Source organism: Perca fluviatilis, chromosome 16, assembly GCF_010015445.1.
Source record: "Perca fluviatilis chromosome 16, GENO_Pfluv_1.0, whole genome shotgun sequence".
Taxonomy (NCBI): Eukaryota; Metazoa; Chordata; class Actinopteri; order Perciformes; family Percidae; genus Perca; species Perca fluviatilis.
Genome location: NC_053127.1, coordinates 4,752,253 through 4,764,781, shown reverse-complemented (window position 1 = coordinate 4,764,781; position 12,529 = coordinate 4,752,253). Strand labels below are relative to the sequence as shown.

The 12,529-nt window shown below is 39.2% G+C and overlaps 1 protein-coding gene and 5 non-coding genes across 6 annotated transcripts in view; all 6 read left to right on the top strand.

Moving 5' to 3' along the window:
* The window catches only part of LOC120544555 (E3 ubiquitin-protein ligase Siah2-like), a gene marked incomplete at its 3' end in the record, with an annotated part of 540,100 nt that overhangs the window by 57,091 nt on the left and 470,480 nt on the right, over positions 1-12,529 (top strand).
* trnag-gcc lies at positions 2,080-2,150 on the top strand. Its single transcript has one exon. It is a non-coding gene; the product is annotated as a tRNA-Gly (tRNA).
* Positions 2,650-2,720, top strand: trnag-gcc. The gene has a single exon. It is a non-coding gene; the product is annotated as a tRNA-Gly (tRNA).
* On the top strand, positions 3,286-3,356 carry trnag-gcc. The gene has a single exon. It is a non-coding gene; the product is annotated as a tRNA-Gly (tRNA).
* On the top strand, positions 6,273-6,344 carry trnad-guc. The gene has a single exon. It is a non-coding gene; the product is annotated as a tRNA-Asp (tRNA).
* Positions 8,050-8,121, top strand: trnad-guc. The gene has a single exon. It is a non-coding gene; the product is annotated as a tRNA-Asp (tRNA).

Here is a 12,529-nt window from a genome sequence, read left to right as displayed (position 1 = left end):
ATACTTTTTTTTTTAAATATTAAGCTTTTTAACACTTTTTTAACATTGAAGTCAATGGGAGCATGCTTCAAATCCTTCAAATCCTCTTCTGTTTCAAAATGTATCTCCTCCTACATTCTTTCACCTACAGACGTGATTCAAACTTTAAACTGTTCACAAAATATTCAGGTATTCAGGAATTATTATGTGTTTTGATATCTTTTACAGTTTTTGTGAAAAAGCTGTTGAAGTTTAGTGATCATTTCAGGATTTTTCTGCGTTTCTAATGAGTGTGTATTCATGAATATCAGTCACATGACCTTTTACGTCATCACGCTCTTTTTCCAACTGACTGTCGCCATCTTGAGTACCTACCGGCCGGGTGGGGCCTTATATACTGTCTATGGGCGGGGCGAGTACCAACCGTACCAACTGACAAGCTTGCTACAATTTACAGCCTTGTACGGATACAGTAGCTAAATGGCTACGAAAGGCAATATTTCGCACCTCGACTGCCATGAAAAGAACCGTTCCTTTCAAAAAATATCCTCGTAAGGATGTGATCCCTACTCGATACCCAATACGTTCTTCCAGCCTCTGTCCGCTGCTACCGAACTACCAATCCTGGCATTCAATGACATATATATTTACCTTATACATAATCTGTCGCCATACACTGGTGAAAGCCTCAAAGTGTACAAGAGTACCGAGGCATATCGATACTTTGTTGCGGGCTGGGTCCTTGACTCGAAGATATGGCACCTTCACAAGAAGAAGATGTTTCCTGTAAAAGGAAAGGTAAGTGTTCTTTTAACCCAACTTTTAGGAAGGAGGAAATAACAGGCATGGTCTTTTTTAAGAGCTCTGTCTCTCTCTCTCTCTTTCATAATTAAATTCAAGGTTGCTTTAACAAGTGTTTTTACTGTAACAATTAGAACATTGACAGCATTAAGGGAAACAGTAACATGTAACATGAAGTACACATACTCACTCTCTCTCTCTTTCTCTCTCTCCACTCCCTTAGTACACTATAAAAAAACAGTTGTGTGTGTAACATGGCACTGTGTTGTAAATGCATTGATTGACAACTGAGTTGATTTTACTAGACTAATTGGTCTGCTGTCTTCTCTTAAGGTGAACCACTCTCAGGCCATCAACATGACCCCCACACAACCATGGATCGTGGTCCATGATGATGGGACAATTTTAATGGCCCACTGCACCTGCAAAGCGGGACTGGGCGAAGCATGCTTGCATGCAGCTGCTCTCATGTATGCTGTCTTAGCAGTAAATCTTAAAGATGGACTGTCCGGTACAGAGATGCCCTGTGCCTGGGTTCTCCTGAGCAAAACTGGCAAGGTGCAGTACGAGGAAATCTGCAACATCTCATTCATGAAGAGGACTGTAACATACTCCCCACTACCCAGCATACCTGTCCCTACAGAAGAGGAGTATAGGGACTTGTACCAAAAGCTGTATGAATGTGATGTTCAGCAAGAAAGTACTAAGGGGACTGCTATCTTGTCTGTGATCGAGGGCCACTCTCACAGATACAAACCAAAGACCCTTCAACTGAATTTGCCAGAACCACTTTCTAAATTATATTCAAAGGCAAAGTTGCATGCTGATTTGTCGTCCTTACTAGTAGAGAGTGAAAGCTTGACGGCACACGCACGCACATACCTACACGGTATACTGTTACACTGTAGACTGTATCAAGTTTTCTGTGCATGATTCTCTGTATTTGTTATTTTGCTTTCTTTGATTTGTGATTTATATATAGTTATGCCTTTCAGCTGGTTTTGGAGTGTGCAAACTAGCCTGATATTCATTATATTCAGTGTGCTATTCATGGATAATTAGTTTATATTACACTAAATGATAAAATACAAAAATTATATTCTGATTTCACAAAAAAACGGCTTAATGCGTTGTTATCAACTGGTATTGCTAACAAAAGCTAATGAAAACAATGAAAATATGACTTGTAAATGGAAAGTATTCAACTCAGGTGTGACGTCATTCCCAGGGCCAGCTTCCGAGACCGCTCCATGTCTTGTCAGTGAAGTGGGCGGAGCTGCTGTAAAAACTGACATGGGAGCATTGGTGGTTCAGTGGTAGAATTCTCGCCTGCCACGCGGGAGGCCCGGGTTCGATTCCCGGCCAATGCAACACACTTTTGTTACATTGTTGAAGTGTGAGGACAGGAATGAAGAAAAGGCATATATACAACTAGGTTGACAGACTTCAACGTGCACGTTGGCGTTATTGGGAGGAACGGCTTCCCTGACCTAAACCAGAGTGGTTGTCTGTTGTTGGACATCTGTGCTAGTCATGGATTGTCTACAGCTATGTTTCCATCGACCCGTTTATAGGATTGTGGGTAATGAAGTACTTATCGCGAATAAAAGACATTTATCTCAAAACAAGGTTGGTGCCCCATGATTTTTGGCATCTATATGATTATATAGAATCGCTGAGTCATGTGGGCATGCTGGTTTTAAGTCTACCATCGACGTTTATCATTTTATGGCTTATACTCCAAATTGTCAATGGAGAAATTGCATTGTATGTTTACTTCCGGAACCCGCCGTGGACTGTCGAGCTCTATTGACCGCTCCATGTCTTGTCAGTGACGTGTGCGGAGCTGCTTTAAAAATTGACATGTGAGCATTGGTGGTTCAGTGGTAGAATTCTCGCCTGCCACGCGGGAGGCCCGGGTTCGATTCCCGGCCAATGCAGCACAGTTTTGTTGCATGCAACATAGTTTTGTTACATTGCTGAAGTGTGAGGAGGACAGGAATGAAGAAAAGGCATATATACGACTAGGTTGACAGACTTCAACGTACTTGTGGGCAATGATAAACATACATGGAGAGGCGTGATCTAAACCAGAGTGGTTGTCTGTTGTTGGACTTCTGTGCTAGTCATGGATCGTCTATAACAAACACCATGTTCTTGTTCTTCAGCTGTCAACCGATCACCATCTGGTGGTGAGTTGGGTCAGGGGGTGGGGGAAGACTCTGGATAGACCTGGTAAGCCCAAACGGGTAGTGCGGGTAAATTGGGAACATCCGGAGGAGGCCCCTGTCCGACAGATTTTCAACTCACACCTCCGGCGGAGCTTTTCATGCATCCCTGTGGAGGCTGGGGGCATTGAACCTGAGTGGACAATGTTCAGCTGCGGCAGGGAGCTATGGTCTTAGGGTCTTAGGTGCCTCAACACCGTGGTGGACCGAGGTAAATAGAACACTCCCATGTCATGTCAGTGACGTCGGCGGAGCTACTTTATAATTTAACATGTGAGCATTGGTGGTTCAGTGGTAGAATTCTCGCCTGCCACGCGGGAGGCCCGGGTTCGATTCCCGGCCAATGCAACATGGTTTTGTTACATTGCTGAAGTGTGAGGACAGGAAGGAAGAAAAGACTTTAGACTAGGGCTATCTAAAGTCAATTCTGGTTCACCTTGTTTGTTAGATCATTGTTTATTTGTTGAAGTGTTGTATCTGTGTTTTGGGTATCCTACTGTTACATGCCCTGTTGCACTCATTAGGATCTTATCTGAGCAGATTTCTGTCATTCAAACAACTCTGAGTTGTAATTTAAAACTCGTAAATTTCCGGAAACTAATAATATAGGGAGGACATTCAAGTGAAGTTGCATTAAATTAGGTTGTTTTAACCAAGATTATGCTGCAACATGTTTTTTTTTTTTTCAAGTACATTTAAGTTCCCTGTCATAGACGTAACAGTGTTATAACAAGCAATATTAAATAAATATTCGGTCTATTCCCATTAATTCCCATTGAAAGTTTCAAACTTTGAAAATTCCCGGAAATTTGCAACCCTACATATGACTCAACGTCCGTGTGGAGTCATTGGTGGCCTGAGTTGCGAACACTCTCCAGTCAGTGTTACCAAGACGCTGCTGAAGTGCAGAGTCAGCTCCCTCTGGCCACACTTTGACCGTCCTTACTGTTGGTTTCACATGTTTGATTAGTGCTAAGTACTTGGGCAGTAGAAACAGAGAGAGGTGGTCTGAGTGGCCTAGATGGGGGAGGGGAACAGCTTTGTATGCATCAGCTACATTAGTGAAAACTTGGTCTAAAATCTTTTTAGGGGGCATGATACATTTTCATGGAATTTAGGCAGTACAGTCTTTAAATTTAAACCACACCTTATAAGTTCACAATAATTATAGTAGTCCAGTGTCCAGTGTGGAATCGATTGCTTGTAGCGCCTCCGATTCTCCGCTAGGTTGTCCTTCAGCTTAGCCCCAGCATTGCAGCCCCTGGGTCTCCACCTCAGCTCCTCCGGGATAGGGTGCCGTATCCCGGCTCGTCCCTTTGTGCGCAGAGCCAGCAATTGCTCTCTTGAGTAAGTGAGAAAGCTGGCTCTTGGTTGCATTTTAAAGTTTGAAATATCCATAGGATATATACACTGCTCAAAAAAATAAAGGGAACACTTAAACAACACAATGTAACTCCAAGTCAATCACACTTCTGTGAAATCAAACTGTCCACTTAGGAAGCAACACTGATTGACAATAAATTTCACATGCTGTTGTGCAAATGGAATAGACAACAGGTGGAAAGTATAGGCAATTAGCAAGACACCCCCAATAAAGGAGTGGTTCTGCAGGTGGTGACCACAGACCACTTCTCAGTTCCTATGCTTCCTGGCTGATGTTTTGGTCACTTTTGAATGCTGGCGGTGCTTTCACTCTAGTGGTAGCATGAGACGGAGTCTACAACCCACACAAGTGGCTCAGGTAGTGCAGCTCATCCAGGATGGCACATCAATGCGAGCTGTGGCAAGAAGGTTTGTTGTGTCTGTCAGCGTAGTGTCCAGAGCATGGAGGCGCTACCAGGAGACAGGCCAGTACATCAGGAGACGTGGAGGAGGCCGTAGGAGGGCAACAACCCAGCAGCAGGAACGCTACCTCCACCTTTGTGCAAGGAGGAGCAGGAGGAGCACTGCCAGAGCCCTGCAAAATGACCTCCAGCAGGCCACAAATGTGCGTGTGTCTGCTCAAACGGTCAGAAACAGACTCCATGAGGGTGGTATGAGGGCCCGACGTCCACAGGTGGGGGTTGTGCTTGCCCGATGACCTGAGAGACCAGGTCATCGGGGGTGGATAGGTTGTGTCAGGGAGGCAGGAAGAGTGGATACTTGAAGTGAGAGTGGGATACTTGAATCAGCGGGTGTGGGAGAAGTTCGGAGAAGACATGGAGAAGGACTTTCTGTCGGCACCAAGGTGCTTCTGGAAAACTGTTCGCCACCTCAGGAGGGGGAAGCGGGGAACCATCCAAGCTGTGTACAGTAAGGATGGGACGCTGTTGACCTCAACTGAGGAGGTAATAGGGCGGTGGAAGGAGCACTTTGAGGAACTCCTGAATCCAGCTAATACGCCCTCTATGGTAGCGGCAGAGCTGGAGGATGATGTGGGACTGTTGTCAATTTCCCTGGTGGAAGTCGCTGAGGTAGTTGAACAACTCCACAGTGGCAAAGCCCCAGGGACTGATGAGATCTGTCCAGAAATGCTGAAAGCTCTGGGTGGGGAGGGGCTGTCCTGGTTGACACGCCTATTCAACATTGCGTGGAAGTCTGGGACGGTGCCTAAGGAGTGGCAGACCGGGGTGGTCTGTTCAGTAAGGGGGATCAGGGCAGGGTTAAGGCATATATACAACAAGGTTGACAGGTTTTTCTTCATCCTTTCAGCCCATAGACTTAGGGTTGGCCTTACCTGTTCAATGATACCTCACACAAGACTTAAATGGGTAACCAGTTATGAAAGGAGGCGTGGCTTAAGCATAGGTGACGGGCCAAACCATCCCCAATTTCAAGTACATTTAAGTTCCTTGTCATAGACTAACAGTATTATAACAAGCAATATTAAAAATATTAAATTTATTCCTGTTAATTCCCATGGAAAGTTTCCAAATTTGAAAATTCCCGGAATTTTGCAACCCTACATATGAGTCAGCGTCTGCTTGGGAGTCATTGGTGTCCTGAGTTGCGAACACTCTCCAGTCAGTGTTACCAAGACGCTGCTGAAGTGCAGAGTCAGCTCCCTCTGGCCACACTTTGACCGTCCTTACTGTTGGTTTCACACAAAGCTTTAAATAACTACTTGAATTCCTTGTGTTTGATAAGCTAGACGTTTTGTTAAGACGACACATTTTCACTACGGTTGTAATATAGTTTTATCTTTTGTTTGACACACTTCTTGCTAAGAATACTCTACACTGTCCACTGATTGGTTCGCTGCGATCACATGCTGTGTCACGTCCCTCCTCGTTAGTATAGTGGACAGTATCTCCGCCTGTCACGCGGAAGACCGGGGTTCGATTCCCCGACGGGGAGTAACTTTTCATTTTCTGTGCTAGTGTTTATAAAACGATAGTTTATGTTGAACTTTAATAGAGAAAAAGAGATGGTAACAAAATAACAGCAATCCCTAATAAATCCTGAATTTATAGTTAATTAAACTTAAGTTAATAGATATTTTACTGTTAACTAACATGAGAAAAGGTGAATTAATTATATTACTGATTATTAATTATGCTGTAACTTATGTTTAATAATATATACATCATACATATATACATATATCATATATCATCATTTCATTCTTAGTTAACAATTAAATAACTGAGCTAAAGTTTAAATAACTATCAATTTACCATTTATTAATGATATTTTTCAGAGCTGGGCAACTATTAAAAGTTTTAATCGCGAATGAATTCCCTGATTAATCGCAATTAATCGTGTTGTTGTACGTTAAATCCAATAATTAATTCAACAGTAGTGTATAGCGCATTTTTTTTAAATGTTCTGCCATATGAACGAAAGAGCCATAACATTTGTTTTGCAAACACTAAACATTAGCATTTTGTTTACAGTAGCAGTTAAATAAATTATTTTTAAGCGATGGCTGTTATTTTGTTACCATCTCTTTTTGTGTCTATTAAAGTGCAAACAGCGTCGATAAAGCACAAGCTATCATTTTATTAACCAGCAATTAACCAGGCAGAATGTTCTCTCAGGACCAACGACATCATCGGAGACCCTTGCACTGGAAGACAGGGTCTAGGAACAGCACACTTCCAGCAGTGGTCAAAGTCCACCCCAAAGGAGAAGAGAACTAGGATTCAGGATGAAGTTCGAAACCTTGAAGAAGAAGGGAGAAGAGCTAAATCCATCGAGCTCGCAACTCAAGGCGCCTGGATGAGGTGGGACCTTCCCAAGAGAACAATCACATGGAGTGAACTGTGGCGGCTGGAGCCCTTCCGTATATCCTTTCTACTCCGAGCAGTGTGTGACACCTTACCAACCCCAGTCAATTTGCACAGGTGGGGGATGAGGAAGGACCCACTGTGAAGTGGACTAGAGTATTCTTAGCAAGAAGTGTGTCACACAAAAGATAAAACTATATTACAACTGTAGTGAAAATGTGTCGTCTTAACAAAACGTCTAGCTTATCAAACACAAGGAATTCACACTGACTCACACTGGGGAAAGCAGGCTACAGCTGATGTAACAGCCGTTATATATTTTAACGGTTATTTATCAGTGCACAAATACTCAACCATCTAGTTTATAGATCACACAAAAAAATTGTAACACTTTATAATAACCATCATTAATTAATGGTCAATTGATGGTTAATTAAACTTTAGTTCATAGTTATTATACTGTTAACTAACAATGAAATGATGATTTATGTTTACTAATTAGTAGTTATGTTATAATTTATTTCATCATTAGTTTAGTGCAATATAAAATAATTAGTTTATAAATTTAGATCGATGGTTAATACTTGTTTTGTAAACCATTTAAAAACATTGTTGGTCACCAAATCTAAATGTGGTCTGCTTAAATGGGAAACAGCGCCCCCCAAAATCTTACTTGTGGCCACAAATATATGACACCCGTAGTGATGAGAACTACCATGGAGATTGAGTTAGGGAGTTAAGGTTAAGTTAAGTATGATTCCCTGATTGGAGAAATATTCAACTGTTCTAAATCAGTTTTATATTTTGTGCAATGATGCATTTTTTCATGTCCCTCCTCGTTAGTATAGTGGACAGTATCTCCGCCTGTCACGCGGAAGACCGGGGTTCGATTCCCCGACGGGGAGTAACTTTTAATTTTTCTAAGGTAATATTTAATTCATTTAGAATTTAGTTTCTTTACGCTTTTCTGTGTTATTCCAAATTATTACTTAAGTATAAATAAAAAGGGCCAAATAAATAAAGGACATGAAAAAATACAGGTAAAATAATAAATTTAAGCTGAAATAAATACGGCATTAAAAAATACAGATACAGAAATATACAGAAATAAAAATATAAAAATAAAAGAACAAAAATAATGAAATGTTGATAATTAAAAGGGACATGAATAAATATCTAAAATTTATTTATACTTTTTGTTTGCCTACATTTATTTATTTATGTATTTTTGAGGTATTTAAATGTTATCAAGACCCAAAATTGCCTATATATGAATAAATACATAAATTAAGGAATAAATAACTAAGGAAATCCTGAATAAAATTATAAATAACTAAGGAAATACTGAAAAAATAATAAAAAAATCCTGAAAAAAATTATAAATAACTATGGAAATACTGAAAAAAATAATAAAAAAATCCTGAAAAAAATTATAAATAACTAAGGACATACTGAAAAAAAAAATAACTAAGGAAATACTGAAAATAATAATAAAAAAATAAGGAAATACTGAAAGAAATTAATAAAAAGAATAAATAAATACGGAAATAAATACAGAAAAAAATTAATAAATGTTGGTAATTAAACAGGACATAAATAGCCTACGTATTTTAAATTTCTACATATTTTGTTCACATATAGTAATTTAGGCTATTTATTTATATATTTCTAAAAGAGGTCCTGAACTCAGTCGTACTTCTGGACTCGAATCGATTCCGATTCAGAAGCTCCTTATTTGATTACATTCTAAATTAAGTTAAGTAAATTTCAATTACAATACCAATTTAGCTTGGATATACAAGATTCTCAGAGAACCAACGCTGTAAATTGTACAAGCAACCCTCTAACCTGCAGCATTATTCAAAAGCGCAATGTTGTCGCTAAGAAATTACCCCAAAGCAGTAAAGCTGTAACAATTCCAAAAGTTACTGTAAAAATTTAACAGTCTCAGAAATAATTGCGAGTAACGATATAATTGTCTCTTTCAGTCAAATTTAAAAACATGTATTACTTTTTCAAACAAATTAAAGTTTTTAATGAATTCCAGGATACATCTTTTGGGCATATCACCGTCATGTGACCCAGATAAAATAATAACACAAATACACAGCCTATGAAGTAAACCATGCATCCCCCCCTCCCCTCATCATTATTATTGTATTGTTATGAACGTGTATAGGGTTAAGTGCCAACAATTGAAATAATAATAAAAATATATAGTCTGACCAATAATCACTTATATCAGTGTTTTCTCTATGTTGATTTTGTAGTGGCGGCCCGCCATGGCAAAATTTCTGCCGCCACGGTATCAGAAATTGGGCAGACGCACAAGAATTATTCATCTACACAAGTAGAATTATTCAGAGGTTATTGGACCCGTCCAGTTTAACAACAAGTAGAACTATTCAGAGGTTATTGGACCCGTCCAGTTTAACAACAAGTAGAACTATTGAGAGGTTATTGGGCCCGTCCAGTTTAACAACAAGTAGAACTATTCAGAGGTTATTGGACCCGTCCAGTTTAACAACCAGTAGAACTATTCAGAGGTTATTGGACCCGTCCAGTTTAACAACAAGTAGAACTATTCAGAGGTTATTGGACCAGTCCAGTTTAACAACCAGTAGAACTATTCAGAGGTTATTGGACCCGTCCAGTTTAACAACAAGTAGAACTATTCAGAGGTTATTGGGCCCGTCCAGTTTAACAACAAGTAGAACTATTCAGAGGTTATTGGACCCGTCCAGTTTAACAACCAGTAGAACTATTCAGAGGTTATTGGGTCTGTCCAGTTTAACTTTACATACTGTCGTGTTGATGTAGTTTATTGTCAAAACGTTTGCTTTCTTCCAAGTCGACTATTATACAAACAGCTCCACCAAAAACGGCACCGCGGTGGGTCCGTTGTAATTGGACAACGTTCAACTTGTCAGTTCTGTCAGCTCATCGTCCTGATATCACACATCTGGAAACATTAAAACGGTAATAGTTGTGTTAGACAGACCTGCCCGCACTGCTAAAAAAAACACTGCTTATATAATTACAATTTGGCAAATCTAAACAAAATCAGCAATTACTAGTCATTCCAGCCTAACATTTGGAGCGTTATTTAGCATGACATGTATTCCGTAGTTCATTTAGTTTCATATGATACTAATATCGTTAGTCTAGTTTTTAAAACAGAGCCTCTTAAAAGATCCATCTCTGGATTTTTATTTTTATTTTTAACCAGCCTTATTGATAGAAGTAATATTATCCTGCAAGTTATTATCAGAGAGGATAGTTAATGTGCTCTCTATTTTGCTATGTATAAAGTTATTTTGAAGTGTCAAAAGGTCATTCGGTTTAACCGTCCAAAAGGCAAATACAGCCATTTCATTTGTGGTTAAAATATTTTAAAATGTGATCAATACTGTATATATATATATTTTATTCTGGCATGGTTTTGTAACATCATATATCAACAGTGCAAAATGGTATTTAAATTATGGGTAGAAGTCTATGCTTTGTTACGAGAAAGAATGTCCGGAAAAATGAATTTCATCGATGTCATTCGGAGTAACACATATAAAGGCACCATTTTGGATCAAGTCATTCGGTCCCAACTGGGCAGTCTGTGTGAGGAAAAGGAGATGGTGGAGGACATGGAAATACATTGAAGAAAGAAAGGTCATGTTTGCAGAGCTACATAATTTAGGAACAGTGGAAATCAAGATCAAAGCTGTCCTTGAAAGTGTGGTCACCATAAATGGGAGGAAATATATATTTACATTTTTGAAAAGCACCGGACTAATTATAAAATGACGAGAGGAAATTATAGTATAGTATTGACATGAATAATTAGGGAATGTGAAATTACCAATAGGAGGCAGTAATGCAACGACTTGGATGCCAACTGCCGTTAAACTTTAAAGAAGAAGAAGAAGAAGAAGAAGAAGAAAATGACGAGTAGTACCAGTAGGAGGCAGTAATGTAACTTATGGGATGCCAACTGCCGTAAAACCCAAGAAGGTGGCGGTAGTGCGCTAAGTTAGTCCGCATCCGCCGTTAAACAATCAACTGAAGAAGAAGAAGAAGAAGAAGAAGAAGAAGAAAACCCAAGAAAAATAAGTCATGTGGTCAATATCATGTGACAGGATGTGACATCATTCAGACACCTGCAAAGGACCACATGGTTGTGAAGCAAAGTAAGCAATTCACTCCGAACTATTTGAAAAAAATCATGTTTTCACTTGCTCATACGCATGTCCTGAAATATCCGGTCATTCGGTACAACCGCTGTAAAACATGGAAGATGTTGTAATGTTTTAAAAACTAGTAGTAGTAAATATAAAATGTTTGATTGTCCTTTTGCTAGCTGGCTAGCTAACTAGCTAGTAAAACTAGCTAGTTATCAGCCTGTTAGCATTGTTTGACAACAATCAATTCAAGTTTATTTCAAGTGTAATATCACCATAAGACATGGTCTCAAAACACTGTATAATTCAGGAATTCAGTAAAAAGTTAGGATTAAAATAGAAAAAAATACATTTAAAATCATTGCAGGTATATATACATAAAAGTGATGAAAAGTGGTACAAGGGTAAAAACAGAAGATGGAGAAGTCATAATAATGGTCCATAATGTTTGGAAAAGAGAAATGTTTTGAGTTTTGATTAAAAAGTGGTGATAGAGGTGGCTTCACTGACATATAACGGAAGTTATATATTCGATAAGAAAAGGCACAGTGGCCTGCCGATATCTTTTTGACCCTAGAAATTTCTCAAAGTCATTCGGTTCAACCAAAAGTCAAGTCAAGTAGAACTTTATTTGTACCCAAAGGGGCAATTGGTTTCGTAGCAGTGACCACACAAGATCAATACAAATACAACAATAAATAGCAAACATGTAAGAACAAAAAAAACAAATGTAAACTTAATTCCAATTAAAATCCATGTTTATCACGCGTGACTTTGCCCGGACCAGTCAGCCGCATGGAAAGCATAATGGAGGATAACTCCAAACAGTCCAAGTCAACTGAGCGTCTGTCGTTTGGAAACATTTTGGCTTCAGAAAAGATGATTTTACAACAACGTGATTAATAATCGTTATCAAGTTAAAATGTGCAATTTTATCGTGATTTTGATTTTAGGTCATTTGTGCAGCCCTAACCCAGCCCAAACATTTTTGAGATCAGTGATAATGTTAATTCATATTTCTTCCATGTTACATGCTGTAGACTAACTCAACATCAATGTCAAGTCAGGTTTGTTCATTAATACTTATCTGGTGACATATTTTGTCCATATTGTAATGTAAATGACAAAAACAGTGTTG